The sequence below is a fragment of the Budorcas taxicolor genome, chromosome 7, assembly GCF_023091745.1.
Source record: "Budorcas taxicolor isolate Tak-1 chromosome 7, Takin1.1, whole genome shotgun sequence".
NCBI lineage: Eukaryota > Metazoa > Chordata > Mammalia > Artiodactyla > Bovidae > Budorcas > Budorcas taxicolor.
Window position 1 is genome coordinate 82,857,108 of NC_068916.1, and position 10,127 is coordinate 82,867,234.

The following is a 10,127-nucleotide window of genomic DNA, read 5'->3' on the forward strand; positions in this document are numbered from 1 at the left end:
GAGACTCTACCTTGGGCCCGCCGGTGTAATAAACTGCACTCCACTATCTGCATTGTCCTTCTGAGTGAGTTTGTTTCCCGGAATGCGTGACTACAACAAAACTATATTTAAAAGCTACATTTTAAATTAATCCAAAAAGTCTTCTGCTCTGTAACCTTTCTCACTTGCCAGTTTGCAGGGAACCACATTATCAGTTGTTAAATTCTTAAGTAAAGGAAACTTCTTGTAAAGAAAATCCAAAGTGTAATTAGTTTAGAGACTATAGATTGTACTTCTAGATTAGTTTAGAGACTATTAAGTAATGTATCTCATTTTCATTTTGGAAATTTTCTTATCTTTTTTAAATTGAAGTAAATTTGACACATAACATTGTATAAATTTAAGGTGAAATGTTGTGTAATCCGGAGTCACAAAACATACCTTGGAGAACACTCAAGACAGTGGAAAGTGAAAGTGAGTCCCTCAGTCATGTCTGATTCTTTGTGACCCCGTGGACTCTACAGTCCATGGAATTCCCCAGGCCGGAATACTGGAGTGGGTAGCCTTTCCCTTCTCCAGGGGATCTTCCCAACCCAGGGATCGAACCCAGGTCTCCCACATTGCAGGTGGATACTTTACCAGCTGAGCTGCCAGGGAGGCCCCTCAAGACAGTGAAGTACAGTTTATTATGCCAGCGGGTCCAAGGGGAATCTGTTCACAACAAGGACTCTGATATTTCTGAGAGGACCAGTTTTATACCCCCCACTACATGACTGGTTACATGTTAGCAACCTCTTTGTTGTATATGATTGGGTTTTACAACAAGTAGGTGCTAGGAGAACAAACAATTAAGGTTAAAGGGTGGGGGGAACAGTGATTATACATCAAGGGGAGTGTCTCCATGGTTAATCTATCAGGGGCTGCCTGACCTCAACTACAATCTCCATTTGTCATCTGTAAGGAGGGAAGAAGTCACTAGGAGACCTGGTTTTCAGCAGCAATGGTTTCCTCACTTTTGGGTAGGGTTCAGGCCCAGTTCACATCCTGTCTGTAAGATGGATGGCAGGCTTCAAGCTGGAGTCGCTCCTGCTTTCTTCACACTGGCCCCAACAATACAACATGTTGATTAGATACATTTATATACTGTAATCTGATTATCATGTAGTGCTAATACCACTATCACATTACATAATATTCATTTCTTTTTGTGTGTGTGATGAGAATAAGATCTAGGAAGGGATTATTTCATTTTCAGATCAGACACCTCTTCAGCGCTTTCTCTCAATTAAGCTGCACCTTTTTTGAGATTTGCAGTGAGCAGTATGTGAGAGCCTGGGCTTCTGGAACCATGTAGGAAGTGGAGAAGTATGTAGGGGGTTTGCTGTCAACAAACTTGCAGTGTTTCTTTATTAGAAATGTCACATAACAGAACACAGGTGACCAAGTTGTGTGTCAGAACATAACTTTCAGTTTATAGCAAACTGGCATACACCAGTTTTAGATCCCTTAAGAATCATTAGTAAGAACCTCACACTCCCTGCCTACCACAATCCCCTATTAACTACCAAAATTGCATTTATCTCCACTAAGGGGCTTCCTAGATGTCACTAGCAGTACAGAACCCGCTTGCCAATGCAGGAGACAGAAGAGACACAGGTTCAGTCCCTGGGTCAGGAAGATCCCCTGGAGAAGGAAATGGCAACCTGCTCCAGTGTTCTTGCCTGGAGAATCCAATGGACAGAGAAGCCTGAGGGGCTACAGTCTATGGGGTCTGAAAGAGTTGGGCATGACTGAAAGTGACTTAGCACTTAGCACAAGGGAGTAATACCAACACACACCCAGACAACATATGTTTCAGGATTATCATTGAAAGATATCTCAAACCTTTCATGCATGTAATTGACAGTGGTTTCAGGACAGTTAATTCTAATTTTGAATCCTAGAGGGATGATCTTGTATCAATGAAAAACAGCTTCACTTACAACAGGAAGATATGTTAAGCCAGGAAAAAATATTTTTGGTTCAAATGTCCATAGAATTATATGTTGAGAAAATCCAACTAGTTCAGCCTAAGCAGAAAACTTCCAAAGGAACATTTACAACATAAATTTTACATTGTATTTGATTTTACAATTCAATAAATGTTTGTAAAAACATACATTTGGTGAGAATTTTGATGATTCATTTGAAAACTACATTGACAACGACAGAACCATTTTCATGCTAGAAATATGGGTACAACTTGTGAGGTCCAGATTTTGACTGTGGGGCAAGAACTATTGAGGTCTTAAATTGATTATTACCATATTAAAGAAGGAATAACTTGCTTTGTACAGAGCACAGTATATAGTTGACTAAAGGGTAATCATTGTAAGTTTAAAGTCTTAGACTTTTGTACAGAATTGCTATTTGTACACTGTGCTTGAAAAGAAAATCACAAATAATTATGATGATGATGATGATTAATGATAAATGTAGCATTTATTGAACACTTACTAGTGCCTGACACTCTTAGAAGCATTTAACTCATTTAATCAACAAATAAACCTAACCAGTGGATAAATGCTGAGATGGATTTCCTGATGTTAGGCACTTCTATTGGATCACTGCTGATAAGATACTAGAGATGGGTAAGATATCCTAGGACTTTTTGCAGAAGGTCAACTTTGAATCACTGGAGGTGGCTGGTTTCAGGAAGAGCACACTTAGCTAGCTCAGATGGACATTAAGACAAGAGCATGGTTGTGGTTTCCTTACAGCTGATTTAACAAAGCTTCACTGAGGCTTTTCCACTGGTTTCTTTGTTCTCTTTTTACGCTGATCATCCACCTTGTAATAGAAAACTCAAGCTGTTCCCCCAAACGGCACTATTACCTGTCTTGGGGATGTAGGGAAACTTGGGGGGTATGTTTTGAGCTGTTAGATTGATTAGAAGTGAGTATTCACTAGCAGTGACTGGAAGAGTGAGGGACGTTAAGTGCCCTAAAAGGTGAGATAATCCCACACAGTAAAGAACCATTTTATCCAAAATGTGCATGGCATTTCTGAGAAACACTGCAGGTGATTCAGATCCTCACCAAGAGATATCCAGGGAGACTTTATATTGGCAGACCTGTAGTAGAAGATACAGTGGAGAGCAATTCATAAAATCAAGTCTGGAATATTTTTTCCAAGCTTTTTTTTTTTTGGTTAGAAATTGTTAGATTCCAGTCAGAAGGCAATGGCACCCTACTCCAGTACTCTTGCCTGGAAAATCCCATGGACAGAGGAGCCTGGTAGGCTGCAGTCCATGGGGTCACTAAGAGTCAGACACGACTGAATGATTTCACTTTCACTTTTCACTTTCATGAATTGGAGAAGGAAATGGCAACCCACTCCAGCGTTCTTGCCTGGAGAATCCCAGGGACAGGGGAGCCTGGTGGGCTGCCATCTATAGGGTTGCACAGAGTCAGACACGACTGAAGTGACTTAGCAGCAGCAGCAGCAGTGAGAATCCACTAATATTATAGCACAATAGTTTTTAAAATAATTTTTGTATAATGCAACTTTGCTGTGGAGATTTCAGAAGTAGAAGGAAAAAGGATAACACTCATGAGTATGTTAGTGTATATCCTCCTAGACTTTACTACACATATTAATTAATTGCACAAAGATGACATCACACAATTTTTTTAATTGCCATTTTTTAGTATTTGCATGGAAGGAAGGAAGTTTCATAGCCTCAGATCAATACTCTCTACTTGTAAATTTTTGAAGTTTTTAAAAGGATTTTATATGTGAAGAGACATCAAATACTTACATTTCAAATAGCAGTAAGTGTTACTGATATTTTTTCAGTGTTTTATTTATCTTTGCATTATTCCAAAGAAGATTGGAAGTGATTTATTTACATCACATGTCAAAACTGACTTTTGAAGTAGTGCTTTGGTCAGTAAGACAAGGGCATTTCTGCAGACTACTATCACCGTGATAGCTTTCCTCCACTGACTCTCTAAGGCATTAGGCAGCAGTCTCTAGATGCTTTTATGCTGTCTATTGATTTGAGAATTTCTAAGTTTTCACAGTTCATCCTGAGCAGAGCTCTCCCTCCAAATCCTGATGCCTGAACTTTCCTCCAATGGTCATTTAATAGGGAGCCAGTTCTCAAGGGAATTGTCATGCTTCAACAATTTCCTTTATCTGTTTGGTAGTGGCAAATTGTTATATGTTAGTGCACTTTTCTAATTAATATTTATTCTTTTTAATCCACTCAATATGGTATATTTTTCTTTAGAATTAGAATTCTTCTTCCTGGTGGAGAGGATAAAAATAGAACTTTATGCCCTCTGTTTGCACAGGCAATATTCTGGTAGGGAGCCTCATGCCTTGTACCACTAGTACTAGTCTTTTTTTTGTCAGTTGAAAGCCAGGGAAGGAAAGGTCAGGTCCTGCTTCCTCTGTCAATGCTAGACCATTGACCTCCTGCTCTCTGGAGGGGCCAGAGAGCTAAGGGAGCTGAAGAATGGCTGGAGGATATTTCAAACTAATTAACTGTGTTGTTCATGACTTCCACGTGCCTCAGCGTGAGTTGCAACTGACTTAACTAACTATCAGATTCATAGGCCAGTTAGGAAATTATTTATAGCATTATTGACATAGTTTATACATCATATATTTTCTAGAACTGATGACTCAATTTAGCAAGTGTTTATTTACAGACATAATGGAAATAAGACATTATAAAATTTAACAGTCCTTTTCTTCCTTTCCCCCAAATATTTAGATGATGAGTAATTTTCATTTTCTTTCTTTCCTATTGTATGTTGGCTTTTTGTGTATTTATCTATATTTTTGGTCTAAGGGCCCATGTTGTAATATAAAGCTCATTGTGAGAATAGGTTCTTCTTCCTGAAATATAACTAAATCTCAGAAGCAATTGGCTTCAAGTAGAGTTTGAATTCTTGTCCCCAAAATGTTTTATACAATTATTGTATAGCCCTCGGATTTTGGTAGTTTATATGGGAAAGAATTTGAAGTTAGGATATATGTAGTTTATAGTAGTTTTTACATAAGTGACAGTGATAGGGCAGGCAGGCAGAAAAATAGCTTATTAGAACACATCTGCTAATATAATGGAAACTATTACTTGGAGAAAAAGAGCAAATCAAATGAATCCAATGTTCACATTTGAAGAATTTCTGAGTTTGATCAAATTCAAACCAATTATACTATTTTTAAAATTATTTTAAATTGTGAACTATAAATATCAGTCCAACCATATATCAGTGGAATGGTTTTGATTTTTTTCCTGCTAAGTCTGTTAAGTCAGTGTTTCTCTACCCTGACTACATATTAAAATTTACCAGAGGTCTGTGAGGGAAGATTCGAACAATCCTGATGTCCGGGTTGCACCTTTGACCATGATCTATGGGAAAGAGACCCAGGCCTCAAAGTTTTTCTAAAGCTCCCTAGGTGATTCTAATATGCTGCCAACTGCTTTAATATATTACTAAATTTTCATGTATATTGAACTGAAAGGTTGGCCTTTAAAAAACTTTTTTTTTTTTCCTATTAGAATAGCAGACTTTGCTTCTCAGCCACTTGAAGTTAGGCTCTCAGCACAGGAATTAAAGTGCTTTCCCATGGAGCAAGGATGTTCAGTTTGGCTGACCTCGAGTATAAGCAGAGCCGCAAAGTACTTTATTTATCTTTTCCCTGGGCTCACAGCAATCATTACATGCGAATATGTTTATTTATCAGAATAATAAATGAATGGTTCTGTAGTTTTGTTTCAGATTCACATGTAAGATTCTCAGCATTTTCAAAGAAGGGCCTTTCAAAGACTTAAAACTTCAAAATTTCCTGCTTTTTGTTTTCTACTCATATGTATGAGTTTTGGCAGGCAAAATTTTAATTGACTAAAATCAAAGAGAGAAATAGTGAAAAAAATTTTAAAAACAACAAAAATCCCAGATATTTCAAGCAGAATGAAGAGCTGCCAAGTGAGCCCCTTACTTAGAAAGAAAAATATGGGAATGTGGTATTCTTAGAATTTACCACCACATGAGAATCTCATATTTGTTGATCAAACTAATAGGTTCATCATTAGAAAATGAAGAATCTGAGCTTTCTCTCTACCTTGAGAATAATCCCTTGAATAAACACAGCTCATGCTGCAGTCAGACACCAGCTGAAAGAAAGAGGCATCTTTTAATAATGGAGGCATGTGGAACTGGACAACTTCAGTGGACAGGGATAAGCTGAGAAGGAAAATTGTTTAACTTCAGAGAAGACATGGAGCTACTCTCTGGGCGGACCCAGGTCGTTTCAGATGATGAGTAGCTATAGAGGTGACAAAGCTTTATTGGTCTGAAACAAATACAGAGAAAATAAGCTTCACTTCTTCTTAGTGAAAAAAAAAATGTATGTGCAGTGAATTTCCTTCTAAAGATTGGAGCAAGTAGCCTGCTGTCAGTATCCTAAATACATCACCTACAGAGAGATAAGGACTCCAGAGTCATCTTAAGCTGTGCCCTCTAAATAATGCTAAATGAAGGGCTAAAGAAATCATACTACCCAGTAATGCTTTAATGTAACACTTTGCTTTTTGGTGGCTCAGCAGTAAAGAATCCATCTGCCAATGCCGGAGATGCATGTTTGATCCCTGGGTCAGAAAGCTTCGCTGGAGAAGGAAATGGCAACCCACTCCAGTATTCTTGCCTGGAAAATAAGATGGACAGAGGAGCCTGGAGGGCTATAGTTCATGAGGTTGCAAAGAGTCGGACACAACTGAATAACTAATCAATTCTTGCATATCATCTTAGACAAGGTCCCTTCTGCTCAAGAATAGTCTTAGTATTAAACCTTGTCACTTGATAGGGAATTAAGGGCACCACATCTGAACAGTGAACTTGTTTTTATTTAAGCACTTTTCTAAAGGAGATCAGTCCTGGGTATTCTTTGGAAGAAATGATGCTAAAGCTGAAACTCCAATACTTTGGCCACCTCATGAGAAGAGTTGACTCATTGGAAAAGACTCTGATGCTGGGAGGGATTGGGGGCAGGAGGAGAAGGGGATGACAGAGGATGAGATGGCTGGATGGCATCACTGACTCAATGGACATGGGTTTGGGTGAACTCCAGGAGTTGGTGATGGACAGGGAGGCCTGGCGTGCTGCACTTCATGGGGTCGCAAAGAGTCAGACATGACTGAGCGACTGAACTGAACTGAACTGATGGAAACCCATAGGACCTTTCAGTATTAGTACCAAGCAGGTTTGTGTGTGATTTGGCCATAATAATACAAGAGGTTTGCTGGAAAAGTTAAGATGATACCTTTCATCTGTGTGAAAACTTAAGCATTAAAGAAACATGATTTAATTTTATGTTACCCTTAGACTTTTTTCTCCAAGGCTGTTCAATGTATTCCAAGTAAGTATGGGAAAAAATTTAAAGTAAACTTTTCTGTTTGAATGTCAGTAACCCAAATTGTTTTAGATGTGCTTACATTCAAGTCATTGTACCAGTAATAGACTCTTGCACTCAAGAATCCATTTTTAAATACCAGAAATATCCAGAAACTGTCTTCCACATTGAAAATTCAGAAGGGATGGAAATATTAACAAATATGTTCCTTTTTATTGGAGTATAAAGTGCTTGAGAAGGACTTTAGCAAGAAAATTAAAAACCTTTTTTAAATTTAGCTACATATGTAGTTTAAATATATAAATCTATTCGAGGATACTACAGATTCCTGGCACTGCTAACCAGATGAACAAAATAAATTATAGTAGATTTGAATCATAGTAGATTTGGGGATAATACTATTGCTGATTTAGTTACACTACAGATATACTCCTTTTGTTGCTGTTGTTGATAACTTTACAAAATATAGGAAATGGGAGTTGGTAGGTGTTTACAATTTGAAGTCAACTGTATCAGAGCAAGGATGAGTTAAATGTCTTTTCTTGAAACAATGCATTTATGGTGTTTGACACAAAGAAAAATAGCTAAGATTCTACAACTCAGAAGAATCAAGAGATACTGCAGTAACACAAAATTGACTTTTAATTTTTGTTTACCAGTTCATTGTATCTTACAGAAAATGAAAACATTTTTTTTTTTTTTTGTAATACAGATATGGTTCTTCTCAGATTTGTACTCAGTAGGTATTAAATGCCTTTAAATACTGACTTCCTTGTAATCAGGTGGCTTAATAATGACTTTTGTATTTTTCATCTCTTTCATTGTACATCATTGCTGTGCTGGCAGTAGTGAGCTACGGTACAGTTAACTTCTCAACACAACTATGTCAGTTATCCACTGATGATTCTTTATGTATTCTATGCTGAGAATGAATAAGTGATTCCCTTTTCATCCTTCCCTCCTTAGTGGTCAACTACTCCTTGAGACCACCATATTCTTTGGAGCACTGAAATCAAGAAACCCAGTATGGCTGCCAGCAACCAAATTGGAATCTCCTTTGAGACTACTTCTAATTGCCAAAATAATAAGCGACTATATTATTGCATAAAATAAAACTTTAACAGGTACCGGCCCCCTTTCTATGAAAGAAAGTTTAAATTTACAAATACCATAGTTGACTAGAAATTACTGTGATAAAACACGGCAGCAGTTGGTAAAAGATGGCTTCCAGTGTTAATGTAACTAACTTGTTTTCATTCTTATACTGCCTTTTATAGGTATCATTTCTTCTTGTCTATTTTTTCAAATGTAGGCTTGTCAGTGAAATATGCAGATATACTGTGTTCCTTAAATGGGCCAAGTGTTAATTATGAACGAAATGATCAAAGCAAGATTTCCTAACCAGACTCCCATCTCATCCCTCTGTTGTTCTTAGTACCCAAGTCTGAGTAGCAATTGTTGAATTAGCCAGTGTTAGCCAGTGTTGTACCAACTTTCCATTAGGAACTGTGTTAGTATAACCTTTTTTTTCAAACACTCTCAGTGAAATATCTTGAGGAATGAAATAGGAAAATAGATATTTGGTGAAAATGGCCAAATAAGAACATTAAAAAGAAACTCTTATCAAGGAGGAGTCCAAAAGGGTATGGGAATTCTGATCCTTTGGGAGAAGTCAGAGGATAAAAATTCTGTCCAGCAGTATTCATTCTGTTAAGATTTTTTTTTTCCCCAAGCATAGAAAAATGGTGTGCAGTCAGTATAGACTTTAGTCAGCTAACAGTCACTCCAAAGATGTTTATCAGCACCAATTCCTATACTAGTAAGTATTCAAAAGTTAAGAAATGTTACTATGCTTAATATTATAAAGGTAGAGTTTTGCAGCAATAACTGAAATTTGTATATCTGCTTCAATAGAAATTCCTTTCCACTTGTACTTCCAATCATATTATTGTAATGTGAGTAATAATCATTCAAGTATGGATTTCCTCCAGGGAGCTGAACCCACTTTTGAGGTACTAGAGTCACTGTTTTGGAGATAGTCCCTCTTTAAATAATATATTCATATTATCTTAGACCATTTAGGTATTTTTAATTTAGAAGTTTGAATTCTATTTGTATCAGCAGTGTTTGAGTTAAACTACACAATCTCTTTGGATTTATATTTTTGTACAATTTGCATATCCAACCTACTGTAAAAATGTGCATGCATACATTCTCATCTTTTAATAATAGTAAAGCATCTGAAAATTTCCAGATATGCTTTTGACAGAAGAAATAATCTACTTTTATTTACAATATTCTGCCTAGATAATATATGAGTATAGTTATGGTTTCATGGACTTCCAATTGTCCTATACCTTCCACACACATAACTCTACATTTATAGAGTAAATTTATTAGAATTATTACAGAGCTTTGAAGGCAACCACAATCAATTCAGGAAACAGATTTATTTACTCATGTTCATGGGAGGAAAATCTACATAAAAACATTCATGAAAGCATATCAGCTATGTCATACTTGGATTATTATACTAAATCCCATTTATTAGAACTCATTGTGAAACAATGGGAAACCATGAAATGTAATTTGAATACAAATATTGGTCCCTGTGGGGTTTCAACACTCATAAAAATATAGGAAAACCGAGCTTTATTTAAGATTGGAGCTGCTAATGGGGAAAGTTGTTTTTTGAAGCTGGTCTTACCCTTTCATATAAAGCCCTGAAGATTTTAGTGTAAACT